The sequence below is a fragment of the Pteropus medius genome, unplaced genomic scaffold (assembly GCF_902729225.1).
Source record: "Pteropus medius unplaced genomic scaffold, Ma_sr-lr_union100, whole genome shotgun sequence".
NCBI lineage: Eukaryota > Metazoa > Chordata > Mammalia > Chiroptera > Pteropodidae > Pteropus > Pteropus medius.
The window spans coordinates 3629141-3645789 of record NW_024355205.1 but is presented as its reverse complement, the minus strand read 5'-3'; the positions used below and the strand labels follow the sequence as shown (position 1 = coordinate 3645789).

Genomic DNA, 16649 nt, shown 5'->3' with positions numbered 1-16649 from the left:
AGAATATCATGTGGGGAGAGAATCTATAAACAGTTTATATATACAAGTCTGGGAATCAGAGAGAAGTGGCCATTGAAGACACAGATTTTGGAGTTATGAGCTTATAGCTTAACGCAAGGGAATGTATGACACAAGCTGGACAGAGTGTATAAAAAAAGAAAGGAAGATGGCAGGCCCTTGGGGGAATACTATCCCTAGAGGGCACACAGAGAAGGGGATGGGGAGGTAGGAGGAAATTCAGGATACTACGCTGTTATGAAAGCAAAAGAGGAAAGAATTTGACAATTAGATTATGGACATTCTTAAAGAAATCAGTTTCAATGGAATGGCAAAGACAGACATGAAATGCAACTGGTCTGAACAATGAATGAGATCAGAAATTTCAGATAGTGAGTTCAGACTTCTCTGTCCAGAAATTTTACTGTAAAAAAAAAAAAAAAAGAAGAGAAATGGGAAACAGAAATGATAACATGAGCGATCATGGTCTTAGGCCCATTTGCACAAGAGAATAGAAAGGCTTCTGTGATGAGTAATTTTATGTGTCAAATTGATTGAGCCATGGAGTGGGCCCATGTATTTGGTCAAATAATACTCTAGATGTTCTTGTGAGAGTATTTTTATATGAGATTAACATTTAAATAAGTAGACTGAGCAAAGTAGGTTACCGTCCCTAAAGTTGGTGGGCCCTATCCAAACAGTTGAAGGCCTGAATAGAACAAAAAGGCTGACTATCCCTGAGTAAGAGAGAATTTCTCTTTCCTGAATGCCTTTGATCTAAGACATTGACTTTTTCCTGCTTTCATTCTCAAGTGAGACATTGGTTCTTCCTGGGCCTGCCAGCTTTCTGAACTGTTTTAGACGACACCATTGGTTCTCCTGGTTCTCAGGCCTTTGGATTTGGACTGGAACTAGATCTTTGGCTATTCTGGGTTTCTACCTTGCCAATTCACCCTGTTTATCTTAGGACTTGCCATCTCCATAATTACATGAGCCACTTCCTTATAATAAATCATATATATGTTGTCTATATATACGTATATATAAGCTAATATAAATGCTATTGCTTCTGTTTCTATGGTGAACTCTGACTAATACAGCACAGAATGGAAAAAAAAAATAGAAAATAAGGAGGGAAGGGTGAAAGGAAAATGTGGGATGAATAAGGTCCATGAGAGTCTACGTGCTTTGAAAATGTAGGGAGAGGGCGGCTGATTGTTTAGCTGTCTGTTATCTCTGAAAACACTGATGACTCATTCATGTTATGTAATTAGAATTAGGCTTCAGACATTGCTGTCTTGGACTTTCTTGTCTTTCAGAAGCAGGACTTCCTAGCTTGGCTTGTTTTCCTGTTACTTAGGACCGGTTGCTAGCATAAAGTCATACTTAGAAAATTGAACCTTTAATAAGATTACTCAGAGACTTGGCTGCTTTCCTCCTGGCCATTTTGTCTTTATGTTGAAAAAATAAACATCACTTTTCTAAAGTGACATTACACATCACTTTGAAATATGTCCTATAGGCCAGCCCTGAAAACTATTGTGTGTGTGTGTTTTTTTAATACACATGAAAAAGAAGCTTTTGTTTTAAAATATATATAAAAAAATTATTTTACTCTAAAAAGCTTCTCTGATACTACCTGCTGAATAAAAACATTCTGTCCAGCTCGTCGTATCTGATCCATTTCTGCCACAGTGATATGATAATGGCAGAAATCACTGGGGTGATTTAAATAATAGGTTTATTGGGCACTTACAATTCATTTTGTTTCTGCTCTATTTCTAATATTAAAGTGACAAAGATGAACCATTTTATTTGTGGATGTAGCAGATGCCATTTGGAATATCTGCCCAGCTCAAAAAGATTCCTCTCGTTGTTCTCCTCACTCAGAGTAGTGGGTTTCCGATTTCAGTTTGGACAACATGATCATACTTTAGTGTTTAACAGCTGCCTGTACTTGAGGTGGGTGCCTGACCCAAGTTCAGAGTCAAAGTCCTTTTTGCACACTCACTGAGTCACTCACACAGTACCCATTCAAGGGTGAACTTGGGACCATGGCTGCATTTCCATCTCTGGTGCCATGAGATATATCCTTTTTCTCACAATGAACAACCTCCTCACCTCCCTTTCTTTCTCAATACCCTCCCAGCCCTACCTCCAGCAAGCTGAGTTGAACTGTATTTTACTACCTGCAGCCAAGAGTCCTAATTTATTCAATTATAATAAAAATATTCCATTCTTGGGTTGTATAATAAAAACAAGCTTAAGAATTTCAATGGTAACAGCCATGGACAGTGCACTAGGGAACACAGTGTTCTAATTAAATAACCACCCCATACTCTCTAACACCTTCTTTATCACAAGAAAGCTTCAGGAACTAGTCGCAACAGGGATTGCCATAGCCTTTCACACTGTTGGTGGAGGCATAGTCAGGGCAATGCTTGTAATAGACAACTTGTCCAAATGTATCAGGACTACATATGCATATACCCATTGGCCCAGCAAGGGCATTTCCAGAAATTTATGCTACAGCTATATTTGGACAGGTGTAAAAAAGACACAGTGCAAGGTTACTTGGTAAAGCGCTGTTGGTAACAGCAAAATATCAGAAACAACCTAAATTTCTGCTAATATAGAATTGGCCAAATAAATTATGGGATTCCATACAATTGGAGTACTTTGATGCTGTATAAAAAGAATGAATAAGTTATTTATATATGGGAAGATCTTGAGACATAATGGTAAGTAAAAAGAGCAAGGTGCATAACAGTAGGTTTTGTAGGCTATCATTTGGGAGATAACAACATTTACTCAAATTTGCTTATATATACATTGAAAAAAGCTCTGGAAAGAAAAACAAATAAGTTAATTCCAGTAGGTTACTTGTGTGTATAAATTTGTGTATGGCAGAGAGTGGGAGTAGGAACTGGACAGCTTAGATAGAAGATAGGAGTACAAAAGGGACTAACTGTATATCTCTTAAAGTTTTAAACGATGGTATACTGTTTGTATATTGTCAACTATTCAAAAGAAAGGGGAAGGAAGAGGGAGTAAGGGAAGGGAGAGAAGAATTAGGAGGAAGAAGAGAAAGAGAAAGGAAGGGAGGAAGGAAGGAAGGAAGGAAGAGGAGAGAGAGAGAGAGACAGAGAGAGAGAGAGAGAGAGAGAGAAATCAGTAGCTACCAACAAAAATGATATCTTTGTTTTATCAGAATTTGTCACTCTCATTCCAAAGAAATATCAACCAAACATCACCCCAAAAGCAGAGACTGTCTTTCCAGTTATGAGGTGGCCAGCTCAGGTGCTATCTGTGACTCCCATCAGAGAAAGGGAACGAACCTATCCTCAGAGATATCAGCTCTCAATCTGCCTTCACTGATTCGAGGTACACATCACGCTCATAGAATACTGCTCAAGTTTTCTTCTCCATCACAGACAAAAATCTCACACAGGGGAAGACCTCTTGGAATGTATTCCTTTGGGCTACACACAATCTACATAGACAATGACATAATGACAGCGAACACGGTTCCCAGCATCCCACCTCCTAGAAACAGGAAGACGTGTCAATCCCACAAACGGTAAGCTTATCTTCTCTGAACCTCGGTTCTCCCAGATTCTAGCTTGGTGAGTCAACAGTCTGTCTTCTGAATGGTCTATAGGGCTGGAGGCACAAGTATGAACAGGGTTTAGCTTTCTGGAAAGGGTGGGCTTATGGAAGAACAATTAAAGACAACAGCTGTACTAGATCAGGGCCATGGTAGAGGAATTAGCTTTTTCCTGAAGCTGCAGCTCACCAAATAAAAGCTAAAGCCATCAGCAACTATGTTTTGAGTAACGAAAAATTACCACTGAAGTGATGATTCAGAGACACCGAATTCTCTGCACACTGAGTGGGTGAATTGCTGGGGATGTTACATCACACAGGCTGATTTTACCCAGTGAGGTTTGTAGAGCAGACATACGATTTTACCCAGTGAGGCTTGTAGAGCAGACATACGATTGCGTGCAAACAAGTCACAGGCACAGTTAACAATGTCTTGTGTCTCTTTGCAGGTTTTCTCTTTGGCCTCTCAAGGGAGCTGGGAGAAACTCGTCTGAAACTCAAACCTGCCTCTGCCATTATTTTCCCTTAAACTAGATCTAAACCTCAGGAGATCTTCTGGAGTATTCACTGAATTCTAATGAGAACTGAGCCCTCCAAATATTATTCTTACTATGTTTTGCTAATATTTTTCACTGGAAACACATCATACCAAGATGTTTTGGACCCTTTTACTTCCCAGATTATTTGGAAGCTAAAGGGAGCAAATGTCCTGCTTCTGGGCTGATCCAGATTTTTCATGATCTAGCCAGGGGAGGCAAAGATTCCAGGACAAGCCTTTAGGGAAGGCCAAAGGTTTCTGAAAGTATCTGTGGACAAACAAATGCAATGTTACTGGGCTACCTCCCATAACTGAGCAGATGATAGTGTTTTGTGATTTACCGGCAGGTAGGCTGGCAGTGGCCTGGGTCCTGGCACCTGACACCTGAACTATGTTTTACTAATATTTTAGTAAAAGCTTTTAGAGAAAAGCTTCCAGCCTTTCAAATGCTCCTTGGCTGCAAAGAAGCAGGCAAGATCCAGGGGCATCCATGGGAACTAGATTTTTGGACCTAGTATTACCAGTCAGACCTCGGGCCAAGCCTTCAGGATGCGGGAGGAATCCCAGAGTACTTTCAACCTTTCCCGACCCTTTTCTCTGCTCCTCTCCCCTCATCTCCCCTTCCTCAACAGCTCTCCAGAAATCCTAGTATAATGTAGTAGGATGGATTTCAGTGTTTCTCAGGTGAGATCCATAAACCAGCTGCATCAAAATCACTTAAAATCTCAATTCACGGGGCCTGCTCTAGAGCCATCCATTGAGTTTTTGCGGGGGCCTAGGGGTGGGGAGGTGGGCTGGGGCTGGAAACCTGCATTGTTCACCAAGACCCACAGGTGATTCTTACATGCACTCAAGTTGAAAAGCATTGGTAGAAGGGAAAGGGTCTCAGATTAGCAGCCAAAAAACCAGAGTTCAAATTCATTTACTTCCTGGGTGGTCTTGGGCAAGTTACTATTAACTTCCAGCCTCATTTTCCCATCCATAAAAATGGATACGCTATTTTATAAAACATGAGCATGCTATTTTATAGGAATTATATTTTTTTCTCTTTGAGAATCAAATGGGATAAAACATATGATAAGGCTGGCAAACACTGAGCTCTTGCTAGATATTTGTACCTAACACTCTATTATAGAAAAGGAATGGTGAGCTAACAAAATCTTTGTAGGCCTTGAGATGTATATTTTTTGCAAGTTTTCAAAAGCTCATATAACTCTTTTGGGTGGATACAGAGTGAGGCGACTTAGCTACTAGAGGCCTTCCTACTAACTGAGGCCTTACGAATATACCCAGGAGTGTGAGATATTATGCTATAAGGAAGAAGAGTAATAAAGATACATGTTTGGAAAAGCAGACACAGGCTAGTATAAAAGTGGGATAGTAAGTCCAACTAAGAGCACACAGTGAAAGTGGTATCTTCTATAGGTGTCTTCCTCAGCAGGGGCTCTAAGTCACCGATTCTCACTGAGGGTGACTATGTCCCCTAGGGGACACTAGGAAATGTCTGGAGATGTTTTTGATTGTCACAACTGGGTGGGGGGTATTACTGGCATCTAATGGGCAGAGGTCAGGGACACTGCTAAATATCCTATAATATAGAGGACAGTTTCCACAACAGAGAATTATGTGGTTCAAAATGTTAATGGTGCCAAGGCTGAGGAACCCTGCTCTCAGTTAACAGAGAAGGCTGAGTCATGGATGATGGAAGGAGGCCTCCAGGTGGTTAAACATCTCCCGAGTTGTGGTCGTCTGCTGTTGTATTGCAAAGTCTCACAGATGAACAACAGGACCCAGAGTCCTGCAAGCTGGCGGGTCACCATTAACCACTTCCCATATCACATGTTCAGCGTAGCCAGTTTCCTACTTGTTTCCACAATGAACCAGTCTGAAAAAGCATTCTTAGACTTTTGGAAAAGCAAAGATGCTGCTCTCTATAGCAGAGAACGAGCCTGCTTTATTCCTAGTAATTGCCTTGTATTTTTATCAAGAGGAAAGAACAGTGAGAAGGAATTGGGAGGCCATGCTGTCCAACAGGGTTTTCCACCCTAAGGAGCCAAGTCCAGGCATATGAAATGGACTGCACAGGCTTAGAGGGACACTATGGTGGGCACTCAGGATTGCCATCAGATCCACATGGTCACCGCTTTATGATAATTCTTTGCCAGTGTCTTGTATCCCTATGTGATTCTCAGCTTCAGTTTGTGGATCTCTCCAGGTGCTTCCAGTTTAGTGTCTTAGTTAATCAGTTTTCTGGCTTTTCTCCCTCCATTCGATTCCCCCTCCATTTGATCCCCTGTCTCGTCTCTTCTTTCCTGGCATGGTTTGTGCTCTGGGGCTATGCCATGATTGCCCTGGGCTCTTCCCATCCAAACTCCCATGTGTGCAGATCTGGATTTCTATTTTTTTCTCAGTACCAAACCCTGATTCCCCAAGATCTCTTCACCATTTTCACACATGCTGCCTTCCTGTGTGTAGGGGCCCAGAGTCATGAGTTTATCTGTGTGGTCACATAGGACTCCATGCCCCCAAAGACCCCATACTGAGTTTAATGCTCTGCTGTCACCATATTAAAATTCTTAATAGAATTTTGGACTTGTATTTTGTAAGTGAATTCTGATGGGACAACAGAGCATGCAAAAGAACGATAGTTACATACAATATATGCATCTATCCTTTCTTGCTATCTCATTCTCATAGTGTTCACCATGAACACAGAATTCTAGTGGAGCCACAATATGTGGGAATTCACAGAGACTCAAAGTGAATATGAGCTGAGTGTGTTTTGTCTAGGACTGAGGAAGCTGTGGAGGGGAGGGATGCCGACAGCCCCAAGAGGCCACACCTTCCATCTGAACAAAAACTTGCTTCAAACACAGAGAGAATGTCATTTTAAAAACCATGAATGACCAAGGGATCCTTTTGTGTCCTTTCTTACTCATGTTACATCCCTGCACTAGCCCACTGCTTGACTTAGGCTGAAAACGATGACAGAGAAGGAAAGAGAAAGATAAGGCAACCCATAGTGCCTTTTCTTTCAATCCTTCCTTACTCACTAGTGAGCCAAAGGTAGAGATTGTGCATAAAATGTGAGTATCAAGAAATTAAAAGCAGTTGAGTTAGTTTAGTACAGCTTTATCACTGTTATGGAAAGAACAAAATATGCAAATTGTATAATTTTGGTGATTAGCATTTGAGTTAAATGCTCTATTTGCATTTCAAAATGGCATCACACAATAGAGATGAAAGATAAAATTCAAGCTCATAATATAACATTTAAATTTTAAATTTTTCTCAGAGTAGCATTAAATAGAAAATAATAATAATAAAAAGCCGTGACAAATAAAGAGAGAGACTGTGGAAGAAAGGAAAAGCTTTTATTTTAGTACCACTGATGGCAACTTTTCCCTGCTTTTAGAAAAAGGGTGCCCATAGTTTTATTTTGCACTGGGTCGTGCATGTATGCTTTTACTCCTTGAAGCGAGAACTGGTGTCTCTTTGTTGTTGGACTATCTTCAGGCTATAGGAATCAATTAGCCTGTGTGCACCGATGTTCCCTGAGACTAGTGCTGAGCAAATGAATTGGGAGGTATAAATACTCCGGCTCCCACATTACCCTTTCAGGATAGCCTTGGAATGTGGCCTAAACCAACTCCAAGTTCCCCTGTGGGGCTAACCCAAGTAACCTTCTACGTGACTTCACTTGGTAGTGTAGCTTTGCTTGCTCCTTTACCTTCATGGTCCCACTTCCTCACTCCTCACAGTTTTTCCTGGGGAGATTACAAAACAACCACTTCCATTCAACTTAAAATGAATTCACCTGTCTGTGGTCTGTCTGTGCCAAGGCCATTGGTTTAATGGTAGATGGTAGATGGTATTAATGGTAGATTGTGATCAGATTCTGGGGTGGGAATACAACACTATAGATATTCCCAAGGGAGTCTTCTATAAATGTTGTGTTTTGAGGTTTATACTGAAACTTTTGATACAAAAATATTTCCATGCAGGTCAAAGGGAATTCGGAGAGCACTTTGGACAGAGAGTCAGTCGATCATGGGCTACTCTACCACCAAGCAATGTTCTGGGTAAGCTCTCAGTGCTTGCAAATGTGCTCGATTTACTTAAGCCTCCTGATGCCACAACATCCCTGGTTCTGCTTGATTTAGTAGGGGAAAGGAAAAATGAAACTTACAAATATCAGGCTTTGTTTTAGCTTATTAAATTAGTCATAATCTGGTAAGAACTGGACTGGAACCAAAACAAAAGTCATACCATCTTTTTCCACTTGTCTAGGTACATAGTTACTTTGAGCAATTTTAGAATGCCTTTTTACCTTCTCTGCCTGGAGAACTTTTCTCCATGGTTCAAAACTCAGTGCAAATGCCAATGGTCTTTCCCAAGGCACAATATATCCCGTATAAGTATTTGTGCATATATTTGCCACTCCCTTAGATTATAGGGACTTCAAGTCAGAATCTTTATCTCATTCATTTTTGAAGCCCCACAGCCTTATGCAACACTTGGCACATAATTGATCTCAAAAGCATTTGATTAAATAGCAATAATGGTGGCTAGCATGAGCCAGGCACTACGCTAAGTACTTTACATGCATTATTGTCTTCCCTCTTCACAACAACACAATATCTCTGAGGTGAGTACTAGAATCCTCATGTTACATTTGTGGAAACTGAGGCCAAGGATGGTTAGGTAACTTGCCTGAGATCACGCAGCTTCCAAACAGAAAAACAGAGTCAAACCCAGACTTGCTAGCACCAGAGCCATGGTGTTGTTCATCATAGAGTAAATGAAGTCAGTGGATAGGTATTTCCAAGGCTGTCAGGAAGAGTGCTCATTAGACAGACAGACTTGCCTGTACAACAGCCTCCTAATTAAATATTTTAACAAAGTTCCTTATATTTAAAAAAAGCCATTTTTATTTCCTAACTCTATATGGAATCAATTTTCATTTTAACCAGTTTCTCCCAAGTTCATTGAGCTTTGTTATAGAAGGTCTTGTTACTCAGGTGCTTAGTTCTGGTGCAAGTTGAAAGATTTAAAGAAACCTAGCACAGTAGCAGAAGTTGGCTCCTCCCAGATCACAATTACAGCTTGCTGTAAGATTCTACCAAAATTGTATTGTGTGTTTACAATACATGAGGAATTCTTGAGAGTGGTACTGATATATCAATTAAAGACAATGGTATTTTTGGTCCAATGGGTCAGACAAGGAAAAGGGTTTTTAGTTTGTTATGAGAAACATTCTTGTTTTTACTTAAATTTTATTGTTCATAAAGGATTTCAAAGTATTACCAAAGAAAATGAACACCACACTTGAGTCATCTGGATATACTGGACTTTTATAACCAAATGGGTGGTGTTTCACGTTGTATTTCTCTTCAACTCAAGCGTAGATTCATTACAGAAATTCACCAGCTTTCCTGCCCCGGTCCCCTTCCAGCCTTTGTTACTGAGAATATGGGAACACATGGGTAGCTGTCCAAGGCTTGCTCAAGGTGGCGGGTTTGCCTGGAGCCGAAGTGATGCTCTTCCTGGGGTGTCTTGCTTCCTTGTCCACTCAGGAAACAAAGGCCCCATAGATCTGACAATCTGGACTTGGAGTTGTCATTTATAGCTCCCCAAACTTTGAGGATGACTAAGTTGTAAAAACATAAATAATGGAATCAGATAGGAGGAAAAGTTTTGAGAACCCCAAAAAGGAAATAGCAGGTTCTGTAGTGTGTTGGCGGTTAAGAGACTGGGTTTTTAGGTAGGTGACCATATACTTTATCATTTAAACTGGGATTCTTTTGAGAATGAAAGGGGTTACTATTGATGATTGTGCTGGGACAGGAGGCACAAATGGGACTATCTTGGTATGGCATGGTCACCATAGTTCTAGGCCACAAACTAACTTTCTAAACTTCAGCAAGTCACTTAATATCTCTGGGCCTCAATCTCTTTTCAACAAAGAGGCAATTGGGCTACAATTTCCCTAATTCTTTTCCCAGGAAGAACCTTATTTCCAATTTCTTCCCACAATCTCTGTGTAGTCAAGATGATAATGTCAAGTAATATTGAGTTGTAGTAGAAGTTCTGTCAATCAGGACTTTTTTTTTTTTGTCAGCATGAAATAATCAGTTACTATACCATTTTAATTCAGTTTTAGGCTAAAGGGGAGAGAACCTTGATATTTTAATATACATATGAGTCTTATTTAAAGTAAATTGAAGAGTTCTGATACCATGTTTTAAAATGATAAGAACTTGTGGATCTCCTCCATTATCTTTACAATCAACAGACAACTATGACTGTAAGTTGAAAACCACTTGAATGGATGATGTATTAGCTCATCTCCAGTTCTAACGTTCTCTGATTATCTGATAACTGTAGTTCTTCACTCTATGAGACATAGGCAGAGAGAAAAGATGGAAATGAAAGAGAGCCAGCTAGGAGTCTTAATCTGCTGGCCATTAATATGGGTCTGGGGAGGGGACCTGTATGAGGATGTTAGATGATGAGGAAATTCCCTTATCTAAGGATACCTGGACAAAGGTCCCTCAGAGGGAAAAGAGGATGGTTTGCTTTGGGGCAAATTTCCTTCCACCATAAGTTGGCTTGTTCCACACCTGGAAGAGGGTATTCACAGTATTAGAAGATCAACATGGAGCAGGAATGGAATGGCTGTGCAGCCAGTCATTCTCATTTTTTGTCTTCCACCCATACAATCTCACTCTAGGGGAAGAAATGGGGCAGTCAAAATCTTTTCATAGATCTGTAATAGTGGGTCTCAGATCTGAGGTCCGCAGAATCAGCTAGCAAAATAAATAAAGGACAAATCCACTGTCTAAATACTCCCATGGGTAGTGGCGACATGCTAATTTCTAAAGCAATAAACTTGCATTGTACTCAGTGGGGACTGTGCTACCCACCGACTGGTTCTAGAAAATGCATGCGTTAGGCAGTGATTGGTTGTGACAGTGACTGAAGACAGACACCAATGGCATTTCATGCCTGGAAGTTGAGAATGCTAAATGCCCTCTTATGAGCAGGAGACAACTCCCATCATGAAGAGTCATCCCAGCCAAAATGTTAAAACATCCCTGCAAAGAAACACTAAATAAAAGAATGGGCTTTTAATTCTTACATGTAAGGATTATTTTGATCCTATAAAAAGGTTTAAATTACACTAGACAATGTCCTGTGGTGCTAGACCATTGGGCAGAGCTTTGAGATAGAACAAGTTAATTCTGATAGTCCCTGGATAAAAGGAAAGACAGAGGTCACCCCAGAAGATACTATGCAATTCATCCCCACCCCTACCTAAAGTATATAAAGTATTTTGTGGAGTGGTTTTCTCTTTTCTCTCAATGTTTAAAAAATTGTTGAATCGTTGTCTTCATTTACTATAAGATGATTGACATTATCCTTCAAAACAAATTTAAAAAACCAACTCGATCTAAATCTAAAATGCAATTATGCCGCCAAGATGTGGTCCTTCGTCTCTGCTTTGCCTTCTATGGTAAACTTGGACTTCTCCTGAGTTTGGTTCCTTTCATTTCAGCTGGAAGTGTGTGGCGAATAAACGATTCACCAGTCTTCCCAAGGAATGGTCAACTCAGCTTTGCTGTGAGATAGTGGCCCCAGTGGCAGCAGGCCAAGAACTCTCTCTTCATAGAATGGCTCCTAAAAGGGAAGAGGTCACCGACAGCACACAAAGGAGGCTGTGCCCATAAATATCTCAAAATTTGATTTCCTTAAAATCTTAAATAATGAAAAACATTTGCTTGTTTAATACTTTTAAGTCCTCCAGTCTTTGGATTCAGGCTCCAACGTCTTGCTTCAGAATTCCATGGTGAGGTACAAGCATGACATCACAATCAGGAGAAATGCACACCACATAAAGCCTTGCCTGGGTCAGAGAGAAGTGCTAAGCTCTCAAGAGGGCCCTAAGACAAATACACAAATGCCGCCTTGCACACACGTGCAAGGGCAAACTTCTTTATGACTTTGGTCCTGGGAAGACAGACCCGGCCTGGGATTAGAATTTATAGCTGACAAGCTGCTGATGAAGCAGTAATGGCCATTTAGTGCATGAATGGCCACTTTGGGAACAAGAGGCTTAGAACACAAGGCTGGAAATCTCAGAGTGAAGTTGGGGGCAACCCTGATCAACTTTGCTGGAATAAGTTAACTCACCGCACAATATGTCCCTTGGGCCTTTTCTCTGCCTTCCTGTGGATTTACAGCCCTTCCTGCAGTTCTTTCAGGCTTCACCACACATGACAATTTAGCATCAAGGGAATTTCTGAGGCCAGGGGAAGGATATCTTTCTTGGCTATAAAAGTCACTCTGAAATTCTTTTCATCTGCAATATTCCAAGAGCACTTGAAATGTTCGTGTTCTGCCCTCTGCACAGTCCCCAACCTCTAAGAGCTCACAACTCCCTGAACCCATCTTTCTCACTAGCACACTTAGAGGTGCTCTCTCTGATCCTCAAAGCATCAGCCAGCTTTAGTGCAGTGGTTCTCAACTGAGAGCAGTTTTATCCCCTAGGGGACATTTGGCAATGTCTAGAGATGTGTTTCACGGTCGCAACTGGGTGAAGGGTGTTATTAAGCATATAGGGGATGGAGGCCATCTTATAGTGTACAGAACAGTCCCCAACAAAATAGGATCTAATCCAAAATGTCAGTAGTGCCGAAGTTGAGAAATCCTGCATTAGGGCATGGGGTAGACCGCCTCTGCAGAGGCCAAGAAAATAATTGTCTAAACTTTCATGGTCTGATGAAATTTTCTGTGATACCTGGAAATGTTCAATATCCATGCTGGCCACTATGTTAGCCACAAGAGACATGTGGTTGTCTAGCAGTTCAAATGTGGCCACTGTGGCTGAGAAAGTGAATTTTTCATTTTATCTCATTTTAATTAATTAAATTCTAATCGTCCCATGCATCTAGTGCCTATTATATTGGACAGTGCAGGTCTATGTAATGGGAGCACAGAAACTCTGAGATAGCCAGTTATTTCCTCCACTGGTTTATAACAAAAATTCCATAGTTGGACACTCCTTTCTTATCTAAGACTTTGACTCACTGATATGAAATTACCCTGGGAGGGAGATGACTTTACCTTATAAAGCACTGATGTTAATTTAATATGACTAATGGATCTGAAAGATGTTTTGACAGGAGCAGAGAGCATTGTGGGCCCTTAAGTGTAGGAGGCGACACCATGACATTGACTAGGGCACATGGGGTAGGAATCTGGAGTAAACTGAAGGAGGTAGAGACATGGGCTTGAGGTAACAAAGGCAACCTGTGCTTACTTTAATCATATAAACTCTGCTGAGAACAGAAGCCAAATACTCATAATTCCCATTCAGAGACATGTTCTGTGAAAACTAGAACCAAAGAGGGGTAGAAAAGACAAAGTATAATACAAAGGTGAGTTTGTTTCCTGCTCCTTTTCTTCCTGATTTTAGCTCTTAGATCGAGTCTCCAACTACTGAAATACTATGGTGCCCCCTCCTGTGGGCAAGTCAGTAAAAGCAATACTCAAGTGCAGGAGACAAAAATGGTTGTTCTCTTTAATCTGATTACAAAATTCTGGATAAATACATCAAAGCTTTATTATTCTGATTTCTGCTGGTTCCCTAAACAGGTACGTGCCTCCTTGTTAACCTAGCACTGTTTTAGGGCCTATTTTCTACATAACTCATTGAATAACTAGTCTATTATACAAAATTTCACATATGGAATATTTTATACTTTACTGTAAATATTTCTAGAGAAAGAAATCACTAACCTCACTTGGTAGGCTGTATCTATGCATATTTCTAGAGATGAGGAAAGAATAATGATTAAAACCAACCTCTTCCTAAATGTTCTGTAGGGCTCAAACTGGAGCCCCTGGTGGCATCAGTTTTGGTGATTCTCATGGGAAACAATGGAGACTGAATCAAAAGAGTAAGTCCACCAAAAGTATGACAGAAGTGGGGAAACTGTGTTACAAGAAGAGCTAAAAAGAAAAGAATTCTTCTGCCCAGAAAGACACAAGCTGAGAGAAACATATGCCTGAAAAAATAGTCGTGAACATTGACTTGGTCACAAAGTGTTAGTTTGTCTGAACATGGCAGAGTTGATGGGGTGGGTGGGAGGGTGAAGGGGAGTGGAATGTTGTTAAATTTAGGAGAGTGAAAGGAAGTATTTCATCTGAGTCAATTTAGGTTACTACAACAAAAATACTGTATACTGTGTGCTTATAAACAACAGAACTTTATTTCTCATAGTTCTGGAGGTTGGAAAGTACAAGATCAAGGTTCATAGATGTCTTCTTACTGTGTCCTCACATGAAGGAAAGGAAAAGATAGCTCTCTGGGGTCTGTTTTATAAGGACACAAATCTCATTTATTAGGACTCTACCTTCATGACCTAACAATCCCCTAATTCCATCACATAGGGGATTAGGTTTCTATATATGATCTTTAGGGGCACAGACATTTAGTCTATAGTATTCTGCCCCCATCTCCCTGAACATCACATCCTTCTTGCACGCATAGTGTCTTTGTTTCATCCCAATATCTACCAGATTCTTAACTCATTCCAGCAGCAATTCAAAGGTGTAAAGTCCAAAGTCTCCTCTAAATGTCATCTAAATCAGATATGGGTAAGACTCAAGGTGTGATTCATCCTAAGGCAAATTTCTTTCCAGTTGTGAATCTAAGAAACTCTGCTTATTTTTCGCTTAACAATTTCATCTTTAAGTTTTTCTCTCCTCAGATTTTACTACAAGCAGTCAAGAAGAGCCAAGCTGCACCTTCGACACTTTGCTTAGAAATGGCTTCAGCTAACTATCCAGTTTCATCATTGACTAGTATTACCTTCTACAAAATACTGGAACACAAAATAATTCAGCCAGGGTCTTTGCCAATTTATAGCAAGGATGGCTCTTCCTCCAGTTTTTGGTAACATGTTCCTCATTTCTGCCTGGAACCTCATCATAATGGCCTTTACTAACCATACTTCTACCAATATTCTGTTCATGATTACTTAGATACTCTCTAAGGAGATTGTGGCTTTCTCTACAGTTCTCTCTTTTCCTTCTGTGCTCTCATCAGAATTGCCCGTAAGGACCCATTCATGGCAATTTAGGCTTTTTCTAGCAGGCAACTCAAAACTCTTTCAGCCTCTACCCATTACCTGGTTCCAGTGCTTCTGCATTTTTAGATATTTGTTACAACAGCATCCCAATTTTAGTAGGAGTTTCTGTCTTAGTCCTTTCAGCTTGCTATAACAAAAATACCACAGACTGTGTGGCTTATAATCAACAAATATTTCTCACTGTTCTGGAAGCTGGCAAATCCAAGATCAAAGCATCAGCAAATTTGATGTCTTGTGAGAGCCCTCTTTCTGGTTCACAGACATTTTCTCATTGTGTCCTCACATGGCCTAAGAGACAGGGAGCTCTCTGGAGTCTCTTTTATAGGAGCACTAATCTCATCCATGAGGGCTCCACCCTCATGACCTAATCACTTCCCAAAGACTCCATCTCCAAACACGTTCATATTGGGAATTAAGCTTCAAAATATGAAGGGAAGAAAGGCACAAATATTTATTCTATGTCAATAATTTAATACAGTTGGGAGGGAGTAGTGGGGAGGGTGAGGTGATTGGGAGCCTTTTATCTTGATGCCAAAGGCTGTAGAAATAAAGAGCTCCAAGGATGTTTAAATGTAAAATGACAGTTTCAAAGTTTATTCTTCACTAGAGGAAACTGAGTGTTTAAAATTAATCTCTTGAGATAAGCCTAGAGAGGTGTTCTATCTCTTTCCCATAATGACTGCTGTGCCATTCTCCAAAATAAGACACTAGACCAGTCTTGTCACAAGTCTTTGGGTTTATTTCATATGGCTACTCTTATTAAACCTCATAATTGAATTTGCAGTTAACTCATATTTGACACAAGCAGCTTTTATGTGCTAGTGCTAAAACCAGGCTGAAAAACACAGTACCTCCCTGGGTAGAAGTGGCAGCAGCAAGCCCAGACATATGGGGTGGGGGCTGTCATTCAAGTGCACTAATAGCTGTTTTTAAACTGATCCCCATTAAGTCTTAGAGTGCAATGGCTGATTATTGGGTCAACAAACATGAAAAGCTTTGTCAATGGCCCAAGTTTGAACCAGAAGCAACATGTCTTTCATGAGCATTTAGGATGAAAGATGTAAGATTAAAAAAATGTTGGTAACAGTGAGCACCGTTTGAGGGTCTTTTTTGTGTATGTTTTGCTTTGAGAGAAAACGTAAGGCAATAAGATCTGTGAAATGTCCTTGTTCTGTTTTCAACCCAGGGGTGAAAGCTCTGAGTTACCTTTATGTTTCCATTACAAGAACTGTAGGGTAGGGTTTTCAATCAGAATTTCAGCTCTTAGTTTAATGAGACGACATTCATATGTAGTGGTTAGTGAATGCTGGTTCAAGGAATACATTACTGAGTATAAATTTGATCACGTTATA

The 16649-nt window shown here is 40.4% G+C and overlaps 1 protein-coding gene and 1 long non-coding RNA gene across 3 annotated transcripts in view; one reads left to right on the top strand and one right to left on the bottom strand.

The window, feature by feature from the left end:
- Positions 1-4449, top strand: part of LOC120598786 (uncharacterized) — an 88937-nt gene extending 84488 nt beyond the window's left edge. Inside the window, exons 2-4 of one of the 2 annotated variants that reach the window (XR_005651750.1) lie at positions 3209-3381; positions 3449-3577; positions 4053-4449. This is a non-coding gene — a long non-coding RNA (uncharacterized LOC120598786). The remainder of the gene's footprint in view (positions 1-3208; positions 3382-3448; positions 3578-4052) is intronic. The other variant, XR_005651749.1, reaches the window with a different exon arrangement.
- Positions 1-16649, bottom strand: part of NEDD9 (neural precursor cell expressed, developmentally down-regulated 9) — a 168277-nt gene that overhangs the window by 112815 nt on the left and 38813 nt on the right. The gene's annotated exons all lie outside the window — the stretch shown is intronic.